This window comes from Neopelma chrysocephalum, unplaced genomic scaffold (genome assembly GCF_003984885.1).
Source record: "Neopelma chrysocephalum unplaced genomic scaffold, ASM398488v2 Primary Assembly neopelma1_69, whole genome shotgun sequence".
Taxonomy (NCBI): Eukaryota; Metazoa; Chordata; class Aves; order Passeriformes; family Pipridae; genus Neopelma; species Neopelma chrysocephalum.
The window spans coordinates 4,579,423-4,597,992 of NW_020897729.1; the positions used below are offsets into that span (position 1 = coordinate 4,579,423).

An 18,570-nucleotide genomic window follows, 5' to 3' on the forward strand; every position below is an offset into this window, starting at 1 on the left:
CTAAATAGAGCAGCCTAATTGTTTCTTCTTATTAACTATTAAAAAATAAATAATCAAGACCACTAAAATAAAAACCACAGAAAATTTATGGAAAGGGGCCTCAGGATCAACGCCTCATATAAAAAGTTTTCCATAAATATCAGGATACTACAGCTTTTTTCAGAACCCAGTGCCAGAGGTGCCTTCTAGTATACTGGCTCCAAACATAGACTTAAAACTGTAATCATAGAATAAATTATGTTGCAGGAAACCTTTGGAAGTCATCTGGCCCAACCCTTACTTTCCCCAACGCAAGGTCAACTTCAGACTCGGTCTTGAACTGAATTGCACTGAAAATTATTCTGCAAATGAAAAAAATTATTAAGAAACTTCCTAGTGAGCATCAGTTGACAACAGGCGATTAATCAACCTTACATGTCTCAGAAGTTACTACTTCTAAACCCTTTCTCCCTGTTCTTCCCCAAAACAAGCTGAAGCAAAAGCTGTGAATTTTCTAGGATTTTACTGAACACAGAAAAATAGTCAGATCTTCTTCACTCTTGTAAAAAGAAAAATCAGTATTTCCCACAGAAGAGGAAGGTCTTGCCCTCTCTCTACCATAGACTTACAGTTTAGTTTCTCCATCACACTGCTAGTGTATTAAAACCATCCAAGATCATAAAACATTTTGCTATTAAAGTTTAGAAATATATTCATATTTTTATTGCAAATTCCTTTAACTCATGCAGTTAACTTACAAATTATCCATCTTTTAATGTCATCTCTCTCACAGCTGGAAAAAATCTAACCCTCTCAGGACTCAATCAGATATTCACATCAATTTGTGTAATTAACACTAAGCTCACTATCTCTCTTAATTATGACTGCAAACACTTTCTCAAAATAAATCAAACTCGCTAACTTACAAAAACAAAACAAAGAAATCTAACACCATTTAAAAATTACTCATATAAATCTGAGAAGATTAATTCGAAGCCTCTTAGGCATTTTGAATGGAGAATTTAAAAAAAAAAAAATCCATAAAACCTGAGGTTCACACACCAGAAGGGGCTGCTCAAGTTAGTTGCTTGTGTTCCTTTGAGGTATGACTGGTGCACCAGCTCACCACATGTCCTTAATTTATAAGAGATCTAATTCCTGGCTTCCCATGGATATTTCCTACCCCCACCCCAATGTACATGGGGAAGTCTAAAGTATTCTTGGGCAAATACACACAGTTCTCAAGTGTTTCTTGAAAGAAAGGTGGTCCTTCCTACTAGCAAAACTAAGGTCACCACACATATATTTTGCTACTCATAATTTACATTCCACCCATTCTTCTGATAGTATCTTCAAGAATGACATTATTTAAGCACACACATATAGTATCCTGCAGAACACACGCCAGGAATGTAACTGCTGGTGTCTCTAGCTGATACATTAGGGTGCTCAGAAAATTGTAGGAGGATCTTACCCTCTCTCTGGATCAAATCCATAGAATGCCAAGCAATCATTACACACAATCCTCTAAGCACATTAGTCATCCTTGGGAATATACCTTTACAACATAACGAATTTCAGACATGTCTGTAATTTAAAAATTACTGTTGTTTTGGAGCTATGCTTGTAGAGAACATGTAGGTTATGTAAACAAAAGGAAATAATGAAAATACCACTGATGTCACTAATCTCTCACAGCTCTAATGCACTACCTGAGTGTTGGCATCACCTTATTGCACCACATACCTTTGGTTATTCAATTATATACAGTACAGATACAGGCATAAAATTAACTATATTGTGCTTTTCCTTACAGAACATTTTGCCTGTTGAAAGGGACTCATAGTCAAAGCAATATTGTTAAGTTTAAAGTAACTGTATGGTGCAGTCTTATACCTTACTCTTGAGCATAGACAGCAATGTCTTCCTCTAATTAAGGACCTCATTCTGTGAGCTCTTTACCTGTCATACATCCAGTGACCAGGCTCAGTAAGCAGGAACATCTGAAACTACAGGGATAGCAACTATTTTCTAGCTTATTTAAAGTATTTTCCTGTGGAATATCAAAGGCATACAGACATTTGAAAAAATTAAAATCCATTTTTATTACCTCAATCAAGAAACAAAATTCCAAAGTAACTGAGGCACCCAAAGGGTAGCTAGAGCAGACTCCTTCCTGCCAAGGTCCTCCCTCTTTGGCAATTTAATCCAGAAAATGAAGGAGTAATTGTCCAATGTACTGCTTACTTTTCAGATAGTAAATTTGCTTTTAAAAGATAGAAAAATTTTAAGTGCCAATGTAATGAACAGCTAAAAAACAGGAAAGAGGCAAAGAAGTTGTATTGTTTGGCAATTCCCAAGTGCCAGAAAATATCTGGAAAATAAAATTTAACATCCTTTGTTTCGGTATTACTTAGCCCTTAAAAAGAGATGGATACAACAACACTAGCTACTCCTTCCATTACCCTAAAATTGTAATACTCACCATGACAGCAAAAAAGCTTTACTTACAGCTATTCACACAGAATTATTTGATCTCTTCCTAGACTAAGACATTATCTTTATGGGTCATCTACTAAGACAAATTTGAAATTTAAAATCCCATTCAATTCTCAGTCATAAGACTTAAGACTTGGGTTCCCAGAAGAACAGGAGCTCCCCAGACAAACTCCTAAACCTCCAAAAAGACTCCCCAGAATGAGCCCCCAAACAAGTCCCTACTGCTTAGCACAATGGACACCAGTGTTGAGGCTACATGAGAGAAAAGAGCTTGAGAATTCTCTCCTGTATTTCTCAACAAATTTGACCTAGGACTTGTAAGATCAAGTCTACTAGGTCTCATTAAATAACTATGCTCTGAAAGAAAACACAGAGGAAATAAAAAGATGGATGAACGGAAAGGGAATATCAAACTTTTAAAAAGTCCCTTTGGGCTTCTGTCTCCTTCCTACAAGCTCTTTTAAAATGCATATCTCCAGTTCCTCAAGGACAGAAAAAACCCAAACAAACCAAAACCCCTCACAGCTCTGGAGGAAATAAAATATGTTCATGCATGAACTCTGGTTTTACAAAAATAGCAGGAACAGGATGGTCATTTCTTGCATGACAAGCACAAATGGCAGATCTGCAGCTGTTGCTCATGTAAGCCCAGCAAGGCTTTACCTGCCTAAGGCGAGCACCACAGGGTTCATTGCCCTCCAGTCATGGGAGTAATGGCCACTCTCAAGTTATTTTCAGTATCTGCACTAACCAATACCCAGTGCAGTCCAGGGCTACCTTGTAAACACAAGGAAATGAAATTAACCTGAATTTACAGACTTCAGCACTCGGATAAAAATCAAAGTGATGCTTCTTATCATTGATTTTTTTTTTCCCCCATAACAACACATCTCTTCTTTTTAAGCACACATCTGTGATTCTTCTCGTTGCTGGAGTTAACGTGCACTGCATATAATGTGTTGTAAAACAGGCAGCGCATCATTATCACCTCCTACTCAGAGCCATTTTAACCAGAATCTCGGTATTTTGGTAGCTCAGCTAATTAGCAAACTACTATCGCTGTAAAGATGAGATTGTCATGTTATTTCAAGTGGGTTTTAACAGTCTTTGAACAAGAACTACTAAATTTCTTAACAGTTTGCACTGTTTTTAAGAAGAAAAAAATTTCCTCATTTCTTACTCCTGTCTGACTGCAGCAACTTCCTGGAAGGCCAAACTCAGGCACCTGAAGACACAATTCTATTACTGACTGCAGGGAACATCGGTTAAAACCTGGACCACAAAAATCACAATCATCACATTTAGAGATTCCCTTTTTCCCTTCATCATCACACTTCTAGTTTCCATGCTGATTGACCCAGACATATCTCACTGTTTTCTACATTGTGTCTGCTTTTGAATCACCACAAAGTCTAGATTTCTTAGGCCCATTATCACATTTCCAGAATGGGTTCAGGGCCAAGTCTGCTTCCAAAGATGACATTTTTCCTGGTTAGAGTTACACAGAATTAGTGTATTCCAGAATACACTAAAACCAGCACTAGAAAATTTCTTTTATATATATATATTTTTTTTCTATATTCTGTACCTACAAACACGGCTTTTCTGAACACAACACCATTTGAGTTCTTAAGGCAAAATAAATAGCAAAAAGCACAATGGAAAGTTCTCCAAGGACTTCATTGCTGAAATCCTTGTTCAAAACACATCTTGTTGCCAAACCTGCAAAGCAGAACACCACTCCACTCCCTGCCTTCAGCTCCTCCCCCGAGTTACAGATCTTGATTGTAAAATTGACATTAATAACACAAAGAATAAAATATTCAAGAAAGAAAGAACAGGAGAGTTAAAAACCTGAGTTTAAAACATGTCCTAAACTTCTAATAGGGGTAAATAAAAAGTAAGTATTTAGGAAGGAGACAAAACAAAACACACAAAAAGAACGTGGTACTCTGTTTCCCCATATAAACGGTACATGTATCCAAATTTGTCCAGGATGAGATCCTGCAAGGATTAAAAGAATCAGTCTCATTATGATTTGTGCAAGTAAAACTTTACTGAGTCTTAAAACTCACTAAAATTAACTAAGTTAATACTGATCATTTGTAGAATCCAAGAAGCTGTGCCTTTTTAGATGCAACCTGCAGGTTCCTTCAAGTGCACTTATTACAAATGAAAAGCTTTTGTGTGATTCATTTCTTTTACATTTGGTATCATAACCCATCTTAGTGTCAAGATCACCTTGTAGGAAACAACTTAGCTTGTAAACTTAGCACTGTACGAACAGATTGTTAAAGCTGCATTCACTGAACACACACTTAGCCACAGGTGTAGCAACTATGATACACACAATTGTTCATGACTTCAGAAGATGGAAAGTTATTTCACGTCTTGCCCATTTTAAATAATCTGTTCTTTTTTTAAAAAAACACTTGCTGTTAACCTAAAGTTATGAGAATAACAGATTCTGAAACATCCTAATTTTTTTCTGACATTCTATAACCACACAAATATTTAGTCATGCTATTGTGCACCATTACTGAGTTCACAGGTACTGAGATATCCATTTGGGCTACGTACGGACTGCTATTATAGGAAACCTATTTCTACAACAACTGCTCTTTAATAGAGCCTCTGTCTTTTAGTCTTAAAGTTACCTTAAGAAGCTCATTGGTGTTATAGGTATTAAAAAAGAAGAAAGCATCAGCTACATTACCCAAATGCTGCCACTGGAGGTGCAGCTACCAGGACAACCACACTTCGCACAGGGACAGAGGCAGAGCTTGGCTCCAGCAAGGCCAAGCTGCTGTTCCCAAGAGCAGGGGGACATCACCCCACAGACACTCCACTGAGAGCAGCCAGCACAAGCAGCTCCTTCACCTCAGCTCCTGAGGTTTGTAACTCCCTTCAGAGACAAAGCACCGCTCCTTCTCCCATTCCTCCTTCTCAGAATACTCTTGACTAATTTAGCTGAAAAGCTTCAGGACATATTTTCTCTACATCCTTTGACAGTTTACCTGTGAAGGCTGCTTGCTTTTAAACTGTATTCTTCCCTGCTGAGGTTTGCTAATCACTGCTGGGTGAACAATACCCAGCTGATACCTGGGTCTTTGCTGCAATTTACCTGTGCAGTCAGGTGCTACAATCAGGAATGCTGCTTTCCCCTTCCATCTGACAGCTGGAGCTCTTTCATTTAAATCACCTGCTCATAAAAACAGGAGCAGGAAAGTTTTCCTTCAAAGACACACAGGAATACAGACTAATTCTTAATGTGACTACCCCTAGTGTGATATATTTATATCAGGGACATAACCCACTGTCTTATGGTCATTGGATTTCAGGCTTCCCAGTTGGAAGAAAAGCAGTGAGATACTATCCAGTATAAAACAACTGGGAAAAAAAAAAAGTAAAGAAAAGTAATCTGGCTTTATCCTAGGTGTCATCATTCTCAGTAAGAACCTGGTCCATCATATATAAAACATCCTTTAGGAACTCCATAATCAGGATTCATAATTTCATATTTTATGCTACTTAGAAGTGGAAAGACAACAGTCAATGCACTCAGAAACATCAACTCGTTGAAAAACTGGACAAATTGCTTTCACCTGTGCCATTCACACACCACCCTCTCTAAATAAACAAAAGTGTTATAAATAAAAATATGTTTCTGGTATAAACAACAAACCACTTTTATTCTGCCCACCAAAAAGAAAGGAATTTTGGAGAAGTTCCTTACACTCTGGAATGCTTGTTAAAGCTTATTTAAAGCTGCACTCCTAATGCTACTCTTGATTGTCCAGTACGCACAGGATAAGGGTTGCAAGACTAATACTGTTTGTATAAAAATAATGGAAAACACCTATATTCTACAGTTTTATATCTATAGTGGTAAATTATTAATTCATCCTGAACACAAAAAGCAGATATCCTTAATGTTGAAAGACATTCGACTCTGATCTCTCTCCTTAGAGGGCCCCTCCATCTGAGAGAAGTCTCACTGGAAGAACTGATATCAATTCCTGAGCTGAGGTACTACAGGAGACATAAAATAGCTTTTCCTCTTGTAGGCAGATGAAATCTTGCACAGCCACACATACTCAAAACTCTCTCCTTAAATTGCTACCTACATCCAGGCTCCTCCTTTTCTGATTAAAAAAAACCACCACAACAAACCATTCTGCACTTCTTGCCTGCATCAGCAAAATCAAGTTCATCTTCTCCTTCACCCACTTCAAAACCACAGAAATAGCAAAATAATTAAACTGTTTTTGCTCAGAGTTAGCTTTTAAAATAATACTGCAAATCTGGATGCTAGATAGTAAAGACTAAAGTAGGCCATCAACATTTCAGACATTCTCCAAGCAATAACATCATTTTGTTGCAACACAGTCACATCCATTTGAGCCTCCCTAAGGTGAGCGATATATATTAAACAGCTTAACAAAACAAACACCTGTGTATTACAAGGAGGAGATTAAAGAAGTACATTCCCTCCTCCAAAATATTTTAACTCTCCCCGAGCTGCGCCGGACGCGACTTAACTTTGCTCTTGCCAACAGCGACACTTGGTGGCAGCCACTGGAGACACCTCTCAGTTCCAGGGTAAATCTTGGTTCTGCTTACGCTCCAAGTCATCCGAAATTAAATATTTCATGCAAGAAGTTGGGACATAAGCTCAGCACAAAATTTCCGCAACGATACATAATTATTTTGTTCAACTACACTCCATGTAAAAAGCAATCGTCCACAGTAATAAAAAGACAATTATTTCGGTTTCTAATCATTGGATGTAAATATTGTTGCAGATTTTAAAAATAAAATACATAATATCAAAATATTCTTTTTACACTAGTATTTATCCACTGAAGAAGTTAAGGTGTATTATGTTCCTTTCACACTGTTTTTAACACACGGAGTTCCTTGCTATGTATGGATCTCATGCAAATGCTCTTTGATTTCAAATGAGACTTTGCATACTAAGGAGTCTATTTTTCCATCAATGCAGAAGAGATTTACGCACATAAGTCCCATTACCATTAATGGGACTCACCCACATAAATCCCCTGCACATTGATAGACCCTTAGGATTTACATTGAAATGGGTCCTTTAGAGCCATTACAATGTCAACCTTTTGCCAGGATTTTGCGTATTAACAATACTAAGCAATACGTGGCAATCCTAATGTGTAAAATCCCAGCAAAAGGCACAACACAGAATGATGTGAACAGAGCAAAAAATTCTTACTCTTATGCTATTTAAAGATGATCTCTAATTATTCTTTACCTGCCCATATTCCTATTGGTTGTTTTCCATCATTACTTTCCTTATTAAAAATCCTACCTTCTATTTTACATGACTATCCTCTTTCCTTAACAAGCACTGCTCAAAATCTGCTCCAAAGCACTGGGGGAAAAGAAAAAGCAGCTTCTATTTTTCAGCTGAACAACTTTCCTCCCACTAACTTTCCTTTTAGCTTGTTACAGTATCTTGGCTTCCTTTTCTTTTTTTTTTTTTTAACTGGTAAGCCTACATTATAAATGCAGTAGTATAAATGAATATTTTAACTGCAGCAAGTAAGAAAGCTAAGTAGACTAGGACAGCACAGTAGCAGTAGTGTATCTATTTGTATGCAGGGTAGAATAATTCCCAAAATACACCACAGTATCAGCCTATCCCTCAAGGCTATAGTCAAGAAAAGCAAGGTCATCCACAATCCCACGTGTCAAGAACAACCACATATCACCAAACTAAGCTCAGATGCCACTAGAAAAGCAGCGTTTATCATCTACACCCTCAGAAATGCTTGAAACAGCTCTATTTTCCATACACACAAAGGCAGTTCAACTCTTAATTTGGTGCCTAACTTTTCACAGATTCACGTGAGTGCTTTGGTGTTTAAAAACAGAAATTAGAAACTAAAATATTATTTGACCTACTGGTAACCTAATCTCCTCTACATAATGACAAGCTCACATGGCTGTTTGCTCACCCCTCATTGCCACTGTGACATGATCAAGAAACAGGAGAATATATTTGATGAACAAGGATATTTATTCTACTTGAAAAAAAATCTCAAGTTGATTCTTTAACGTTTAGTCCTAAAATTATATATATAAATATATTTGTAGAGTTGGATTACACTGCTAATACTTTACCATTCAGCAGCACTAAAAGTACTGAAATGCTAAGTGGCAGACACCAGGACAAGTGGCTTATAAATAGGACCACCAAATCACTCCTGAAAGACTCTCTTCTCAAGTACTAAATAGAAACTCCTACCTGCAGTTGTGCAAAACTTAACCTCCAGAGAGCTGCCACTGTTGTAGGAAATGTACAATCCCATAATAGGACAGAAATGGTGATGCAGACTATAACTATTTTATATTTATAAAGCAGATGATTCTCCTTTGACAAGCAGGGATGTCCAGGCCAAGACCCACACTCTGGCTGACCAGCAGCAGATCCAGCTCACGGCATCAGCCACTGCTCCCTGACCCTGATGGTCACATCACTGCTGCAAAGCAACAAACATTCAAAAGACTCCTGCCACTGTTTCAGAAAGAAAATTGTTTTACACTGCAGATTTAGTATCTGCTTTCTGTGTAATACAAAAATGTAAATAAATAAATAAATAAATAAAAAGAAAGAGAGAGAGAGAGCACAAGAGAGCGCACGCCAAATACCGGATAAGTAACCATGGTGATTCCTGATCTCACGTACAGGACAGACTATCTACATTGTATGTGACCTTATTCTACTCCACACATGAAGACTCCACTGGCTTCAGCATCAGTGCTATGATATGTCATGATTCTTACAGGATCAGGCTCTTAGGACCGGATCTACAAAGTTAATTATATATTTATGAAAATGAGAGTTAAGCATGCAAATATTTTTGTGAATTTGAGTCTTGGTGAATGAAACCAAACAACAACAATAAAACCCCAAACAAAACCACACCACAACCAAGTACTATGGTTCAGATCCACAAAAGGACCAAATCTCAGAGAGGGATTACATGTAATTTAAATGTCATACAATTAAAACCTGCAGAAGAGTTGTCAGCATTTTTTCCCCGAGCTTGGCAAATCAACCCTTATTCCTCACAAGTCAAATCAGGGCAGGAGATCTTTACTTATTCCACAGTGGGCCTAATAAGGATCCTGCCTAAATAACTTTCTGCTTAAATCCCCATGCTAGTCAATGGCATGTTCAGAGAGTGACTAACAAACCTACAGGACAGTCGCTGTACTTCGTGATGGAGTTCAAGACCCTTCTCCACTTTCATTTTAAGGGAAAACACAAGATGGTGCTAGAGGTGGTAATGCTCCTTTTTGCAGTATTTCCACCCTTAGAGCCCTGTCCAGATTTCGTAAAAGTACTCACTATTTGTTTGAGGAGATTTACCCTCTAATATGCCAGATGAAGGGTCTATAATCACCTCGTAATATTCTAGCTGTCAGTACAACCCTTTGAAATTTAAATTGCCCTATTTTGCAACACATCATGATTCAGCAAATGGGATTCTTTCCATGCAAGGGGAAAGCCCTGGCTTGGGAGGGGCAGATCAGTTCCTGAATCTCACAGTGAGAGTTTACTCCCTGACTGAATCCTAATAGGAACAAAATTGACTTCCAGGACTTGACTCAGTTGTTCTATATGGTAGTTCAACTGGCCCACAAATTAAACAAACAAACAAACAAACAAACAAAAACTCAAATAAAAATCCAGGTTATAATGGGTTATTCTTGCTTTTGCCAAGTAGCAATGCTTTTGTAAGAAAACACATAATTGACACTGTCCAGTTCTCCTGCTTGAACTGAGCTCTGCACAAGCTCCCAAGTGACCTGCACTTGCAGGCTATTTGGGGCTTAGAGTCCAAAAAACCATTCTAAATCCTATATTCAATAATGCCTGTCATTCTTCCTGCCCAGAAACAGCTCAATTTCTCCCCTTTCCCTATTACCCACCTTCACCCAGCCCCCAGAATTACATCGTTTTTCCCATATTCATATTTGTCCCTCCTGGAGCTGTATGGAAACTGTGGTTTCAGTCCTCAAGACTCTTCCTCCTCTTGATACTCAAAGGGAGACAGAGAAGACAGAAAGGACAGAGACTAGCATAGACCTGAAGAATGGAGCAGCCATCCTGAACTACTACATTTCTTCTGCTCTCTCCTTCCTTTGCAAATGGATTCAGTTCCTAAATCCTTAGGGGGAAGTATAGGAGTCTTATCAACAGGCCTGAAGAGCTGCTACACTCAAGGAAGAAGTAGCCAAAAGCACTCTTTTGGCTAGTTATGATTAGAGTGTGCATTGGTCTCACAGTCTGAAATCTCAGAGCTTGCTCCAACCTCAATTAAAATGAGATTAATGAGAAGAACTTGACAGTTAACAAAACAGGTCCTACTGGTTGAAATGACATTGCTCAGGTTCAATTGTTTTCACCCATTACAGGATCTCCTGTGATCAGTTGTTTCTGTATCCATCTTCATTTATCTCTAATGACTGTGTAACAGCAGTAATGTACATCTCTTCTGTTTTAGTTTGTGCTTTTTTGCCAAAAAGCAACCTTGCTGTGATGACACGGTGACTATATTTAGTTCTTGCTCTGCAGTAAAGTATAATGCTCAGCTAAAAGTTTTTCCCTCTCTGTCATTGTGAAATCTATATATAAAACTTAAAATACAGTTTCTTGCCAAAAGGCAGGAGGTGGTGATATTTCTGTAGCTATAGATAGTAGTTACCATGTACTCAGAATTATACTTGTACCAAAAAAATGACACACATTACTATTGCACAGTGAACTTCTATGATTTACGTGTCATCTTCTTAATTTTACTAGTCAAAATACATTTTTAGCTATTGTTCTTCAACAAAAAAAATGTATATTACTAATGCTAAGGTTGTGACGTGAAGTGACAGAAGCCAGGAAAATTGAAAGTTACATCTGACACTGTATCCTTTACTCACACCTCTGGGTTAAGACAAGACAATGGCTGTCTACACTTCCAAGTTCCCAAGCTTTGTTAAATATATATCATAACCTTCACATTCATTTAAAAAGCATCTCTCTTCTTCTTTTCTTAAAAAAAGGATTTTTAAAGCAGGTTTTTTCCTTGATACAGTTTGTAAAACAGTGAACAAATGGAAGAACAAGCAAGAGATACTGCTTTAAAATTCAGATATACTTTTCAATGCATATTGCACCACCTTAATGATATACCAGAAAATCCAGGCTTCCTGTTTCTTCCCAATTCTTTACTTCTTTTGCAACATACAAGAAATTACTGACCCCAAATTGTACTGTCAGCAGAGACTTTCCAATACCTCAGGGGGAGCCTGAGATGGGCTCTTCATGGAAGACAAAGGAAGACTGGATCAGAATTTAGTGCTAGGAGGCTGAGTTCAATTCATTACTTTTCCCAGACGTTTCATGATACCCTAAGAAAAAAAATACCAAACTAGTTTCTACATCCAAGGACCCCAGAATAAAATGGAAGGCAGGGCACTGCAAGTATAGGTATAGATAGTGAGGTGCCAAGACAGTGTGGGGAACCAGGTAGTAACAAACGTATCTAAAACAAGATGCCTGGCTGTGGAAATGCACTATACAGTTTTATATTCTGCTGTATCAAAAATCTTGATGATTTATAGAATCCACTTATCCATAGTGTGTAAGTACTTTTAAAATATTTTACTTATTATCAAAATACTACCAGTATAAGACTAGGTATCATTGGAAAACAAGTAGATGAAGTGAGTGGCTGTTAAGATGTCTGTGGCAGAACAAAAGAACCTGATGCAATTTCTCCATCTTTTGGCCTTCTCATATGAGGCATGCAGCTGCCAAGAATATAAAATATGAAAGCATATATGACCTTTCTAATGGACTTTGATTATATCACAAATTTGATCAAAAATCAATCCATTACAGGAGCCACCTAATGAAATTGCAAATCACACACACAGAGAGAGCTGATGGAATCAAAGTTTTCTAATACACTGTAATCTTTCCCTTCACAAGCAATCCAGCATACACAGGAAGTATTTGCTATCTACAGTTATTATGTAAGTATAATACGCATAACCAACTGTAAGTTTGGAATCCATCAATGTATTTTACTGCATTAATATCTCCCAACTTTTACACAATATCCCTTTAAAATTACTATGTCTAACTCTTTATTTTAATAGTATGATGTGACAGGTCTTAAGGAATCTGTTCCAACCCAGTAACTCCTACTTTCACTCCCACCCAAACATTCAATCTGTGTATTACAGCTACTTTTCATTTCATAACTTCTCTCTTTCATTTATCTGTAATAGGGTGAATTTACACGGCAAGTTCCTGAAAGCAAGCAAAAAAAGATGTTGCATATTCTGTTTTAAACCAAATACATTTTAACTTCACTCTCTGCTACAAAGCCATTCAGGGTTTACACTGATTCAACAATTTCCTACATCCACTTTCGTATCTTATCAATCCCCCCATATATTCTCTTGCACATGCAGGCTATGCTTTTTCTATAAATGGAGACAAATATATTTGACTGAAAAAAAAAACCCAAACTTTGATTTTGCAACATTTTAAAGTTGAAATTCTTCCAGAAATTTATACAAAACCAAAATGAGACCTCAGCCTCTTGCTATGTGCACTTCACGGGGGAAAAAATTCTAGATAACAGTTTCTGTCACTTAATTTTTCCCTGCTCTCAAACACCATAACACTTTACATATATTATGTAATCTTCATACCTGTTCTACAAAACAATTTCCAAATTTCCCTCTAGTCCATATTTGCTGCCCACATATTTGCTGCTTCTAATTGACCTGCACTGGAAGCAGGATGCACAAGAAAAGTCACACCTACCAGTGAGTTCTGATGGACACCAGAGAGGCTCCACTACAAAGCTTTTACAAGAGAAATCTCACAGGGATGTTCAAGCATAGGAAACAGGAGGTGTTACAGCACGAGAGCTGACAGAACAGACAGAGCTCTCACAAGGATTCACTCCCTTAAACTGTAAAAGAGTATTTTTTGCACAAGGACATTTATGTTTTCTGAATGCAGATATCAGTGAAATTCAACCACATTCATGTTTCTAACTCAAGAAATACCATCATACACTGTCAGATCTATCAACAATGCAATCATGATCGAACTTAGTCTAATATTCTTAGTCCATTAATTTTTATTTCTGAAACAAAATATGATAAGAATTCTTAACAAGCATCTTGCTAACCACAAAACAAGCAGCAATGATCTTAATCACACAGCAAACATAAGCCCCAGAAGTGGACAAATATTTCGAGAGCTCTTCACACAGCTGCACCACCTCCCACTAGATTCAAAAGTATTTTACTGACAGTACAAGCTTAAGCTCATGGATCTGCAAAGTTAAGTTAGGAAAATAGTGCCATGTTATAATTAGCACATTTCCACAACACACAGAAGGCTTGTATCAGCCTGATAAAAAGTCTTTAGTTTGTTATTGCCCGTGAAGCTCTCCTTCCTTAATCTTCTAAATTGAAATAGGAGCTTTGATTTTAAGGTTGCCAGTCAAATATTATTTTCATGGTACAATTATTTCTATACACATACACAAGGCTAACATAAAAATACTGTTCTATTTTCACAAATAAAAAAGTATGGAAGTAACTAGAATCTCCAGTCAAAAACTGGGTCTTTACTGCTTATATAAACTGGGTCTTTACTGCATATATAAACAGATGTCTAAGTCATCCATCAGTGGCCTAGAAAGCTCTCAGGTGTACACAGCTGGAAAGAAAGAGAAGACAGTAGAAAAGGATACAAAAAAAAATGAACAAAGTTAAAAACATCTAAGAGAGACATTCCTGGTACATCATAACATTCTTCAGTTCAAAATAAAAGAAACACCCCTATAAATTCCTAGTCTAGACCTTTGATGACTTCAATCCGATTCCACCCACAAATACTTACATAAAGATTATTGCAAACAGGAATCTCAGATGTAGTAATGCACACAAAGTATATAATGTGCATAAAATACATAATGTACGTGGCATACTATGATCTCAAATCTAGTTGTGTTTTTTTGTCTAACAAGGCTTATCTGACATAGAAACAGAGACAGGACTTTACACCACCAGAGTTTGTGCTTGCCCTTTACTTTAACAGATACCCTTTCTCTCAGGCTCCAAATATAGATTTATATAATTAGCTGCAACTAACTGTAGAATTAGTAGAATCCAGCCACAGCTATCCTGAGCATTAAGGCAGCAATTTAGCACCAAGTGCACTCTCTTTCATAGAGGAGCTCCACTGTCTTAGGCACAGTTATGGAGTTTATTTGCCTAAGAGGCTACTGGAGCTCCAGCCACTTGGATGGACTTTCCCTGCTGCCTCTCTTAAGCCTGGCTCCTCCTACACAGGGCTAAGAAACAACACCTACAAGTCATTTACATCACAAAAACCTCCTTGACCAGGCAGAGATATTGCAATCTGTCATGTCACAGGCTTTCCTTGTGACATGGATGTGATAAAGCAATAGCATGTTGGATCTTTCAGCATATAACTCACCCCCACACAAAATTAACCATAGCTCAACTCTAGATAATTGATTCAAACCACTTTCTTTCAAAACAGGGAGTCAGCATTTGGAAATGTTTGTTCATAATACTTCAGACCAGACCCTGGGCTGCTCAGAAGACAGCAGGGGCAGAGGTGTCATTGTGGCTTGTCTGCACATCATGGCAGAGGAAATGGGACCGCTCTGTCTGGAGCATGAGGTATCCCTGTCAGCAGGACACCCACTGGAAGAATGAGTGGTATGCAGTGAAGCACACAGTGCTCTCCATGGCTGTTCTAAATATTCCACCTTTTACAGACTGACCGCAACAAAACTACTTTACATGGGGTAATATTTTTAAGTAAGGAGGAAGGGATGCTCTACAGTTAAAATCAGAAATACCATCTTAAGGGCTATAAGCACTTGATGCTGAAAAGGACATCTCTCAGCATTAAAATACTGTCAATGAATGCACAGCTTTCACTTCCCCAATCAGTTAGAAGGGATCACAGTAGAGGTCTCTCAGGTAAAAAGCAGTCTAGCTGTGTCGAAGCAAGGAGCTTTGCAGCAAACAGTAATTTTACCTCTGAGCCCCACTTCAGATCAAGTTTTTTCAGAGAGTGTTATGAGACATCTTTCTCCTGTAGTTCTGCCCTTATCTGTCAGCTTTCTAAGTCTAAGGACAAATTGTCAGAAGAGGACAATTTCGTGTTGCTGTTGGTATGCCAGAAGTCCTTGAAGAAGCTGAAGTAACAAATACACCTCTGAGTGTCTCCCAGGTCTGCTTTATTAACCAGGAAAATAAAAAGACTACAACGTGTAGCCCCAGTTGTGCCACAGATTTTATGCTCTTTGAATAATAAACAAAATAAGAGGTAAACAACAAATCATCAATTTAAAAATGTCTTCCTCATCCAACAAAACTACAAAAATAACATTGGAACCTTTTTTCTCCCATTTGGGCAGGGAAGACAAAATATTCTTCATGGATTAAAAGAGAACACTGTGCATGTTACTTCACTTTCCAAAGTAATGATACAACACTCCCAGCCCACCAACTTGATGTCACTAAACACTGGCACCAGAAAAAACTGAAATGGGATTGTCCAGCACTACTGCAGACATATCCTGGTCTGCTGATCAGTGCCTCAGTGGGAACTCTCACTTTATTAGTGCTTCAGATCACCATTTCTTTTAAGATCACCATTTCTTTTAAGATCACCACACTGAATGGTAACAACATAGTGAGAAAAATCAACTTTAAAAATCATTACCATTTTTAAGGTAATGTGAAAACACAGACATCACTTTCAACTAAACCCAGCAATCAGCCCTGGGACAGTCAATCTAAACAGTGGCAAGGACCCTGAGGAAAAGGCCTGGACCCAGGGACATCGAAGTGTTAATGCCCTTTCCTTATCTCGACAACACCCACTTATCTCTTTTTTAACACTCTGTACTCATTCTAATTCTGACATATTTCTGTAGCCTTTTTCACCTTTTGCTTTCCTTTAAGGGACTCCTTCCAGTTGTGAGACTGCCTAGATCTGCGTTTTCTTACTACCTTTATGAGAACCCCGTTCCACCATAATCTGCTATATATATTCACTAAGGCTGAGTACTCCTTCAGTGTTCAGTGACAAGAATTTATCTGGAAAGAAAAGTGTTTCTTGCAGGCAATGCAGAACCCTAGAGAGCATGTGAGACTCAGAAGTTATTGTCCTTTGTCCCCACCTCCTGCTGTTTAAGACAATAAAAGAAAAAGCCACTGAAAATTCCATTGACAACCTTTTCCCATCCCAATCCAACTCAGTCTGATTAAACACCCAAACCACCTGATTAAACATCTTAACCTTAGGCACTAGAATTATTGATTTATATTCAACAGTAGCTTCAAGAGATACAACAGCTCACCCATGGTGTTGCTAACCTGTCATAGTCTAAATTTCCTTGTTCAGTTTATGTTTCGCTGGATTATGTTCTCTAACAGAGGAAAAACTTGTTAACTTATTAGACAACTTCATTTCCCCATTTTATTGTGTCACTACTGTAAACTCCTCTCAAAGATTCAAATCAAAGACTAACATAATTATGCATATAAATTACAATTACATTTATATATATTCTCAAAAAAGTAGCAGAATTTTGTTGCTATGAGTGTCTCCTGCAAAAAGGCCTTCCCAACAGGTGACTGAAATGATGGAGGACCTTTATTTTAGAAAAATACCGCTAGAAATTTATTATGCTAATTCATCATAGTTTAATGCAAAACGTGCTTGAGCTTGAAAGTTCTAAGCATAAAACTCGGCAGCTTGAAATCAGGGACAGCTGAAGATACTCCTGTAAGATCCAAACCATGTTTCAGAACCTTACAGTGGTTTACAAACATTCTACCACAAAGGGAGTGCTGTCACTGAGTGCAACTCAATCGAGGGAAAAGTTTAGAGACTATCCACAAATACATGTAAATAGTGGGAGGCAAAGTCAGAACTCCATCCAACACTCTCATCTCAATTCAAGCCATTTGTACTGCTTACAAGGTCCCACGTGAGAGGGGAAGGATTACACAGAGAAAATCCACGTTGTCTATGTCCCATATAATTCATAATATTTACATTTTGCTAGGTCCTAAAATTTTCTGAGCGAGCTTGTGCTGCACTGTAGTAAGAACAGCACATAGTGAGATGACAAGCCCTGATACAAGAATAAGACCATGAAGGATGCTGTCTTGCTTTGTTATTTTTTCATTTCTTAAATAATCTATTAAAATCCGTTAGATTTGACAAAGTCATTAATAAATACTATATCTTAAAGTTTAAGAAGGTATAAAGGAGGAAGGACAGAAAACAAAACAAAAAAAGGTTAATTACAGTTTTTAAACAGGGGAGGGGAAGGAGAAAATTATTTAACCAAAATAAGCACCATATGACATTGGTATGCAAGCCCATGAAAGCACAGATTCTTACGTTATCTAAATGACACAATCCAAACAAAGTCAACCACTTGTATCTTTCTTTCCATTCTCAGAGCTAGAAAAGTTTCCCATTAAGGCACTGTTTACTGTATTTCACAGGGTAGAAAATTTGATGTTCTGCTAAAAATATCAGAGAGCACAGTCATAAAAAATTCACAAATTTCTCATCAGTGACAAACATATGAAAAGCGGTAGATCATCACAAAATACGCAGCAGTGACAGTTCCAAAAAAGTTTTTTTGGAAATTTTCCATGTTTGCTGTTTTATAAGTCAGTCATTAGGAGGCAGCAAATGGCTCAAAACCATGTGAGAAAACAAATCCTGGAGGAAATTGAAAGCGAATAGGATGGTAAGAACTAGAAGTGGAAAATTAATTCAGATACAAAAGTAACTTTTTTGTCATTCTCCACTTCAATTAGATGTCAGGTTACATCAAAGAAAATACTTGTAAGCTATTTGTTAAATAATCATTAAGGGAAACCACACTGAAAGTTTATAAGGTTGACTTGGGAATTTTGGTAATGTTAAAAAGCAAAAGACTTATCCCAGCCTGTTTTCCTATA

The 18,570-nt window shown here is 37.5% G+C and overlaps 1 protein-coding gene across 3 annotated transcripts in view; it reads right to left on the reverse strand.

The window, feature by feature from the left end:
• The window catches only part of LOC113968679, a 279,507-nt gene that overhangs the window by 231,754 nt on the left and 29,183 nt on the right, over positions 1-18,570 (reverse strand). The window lies entirely within an intron of this gene.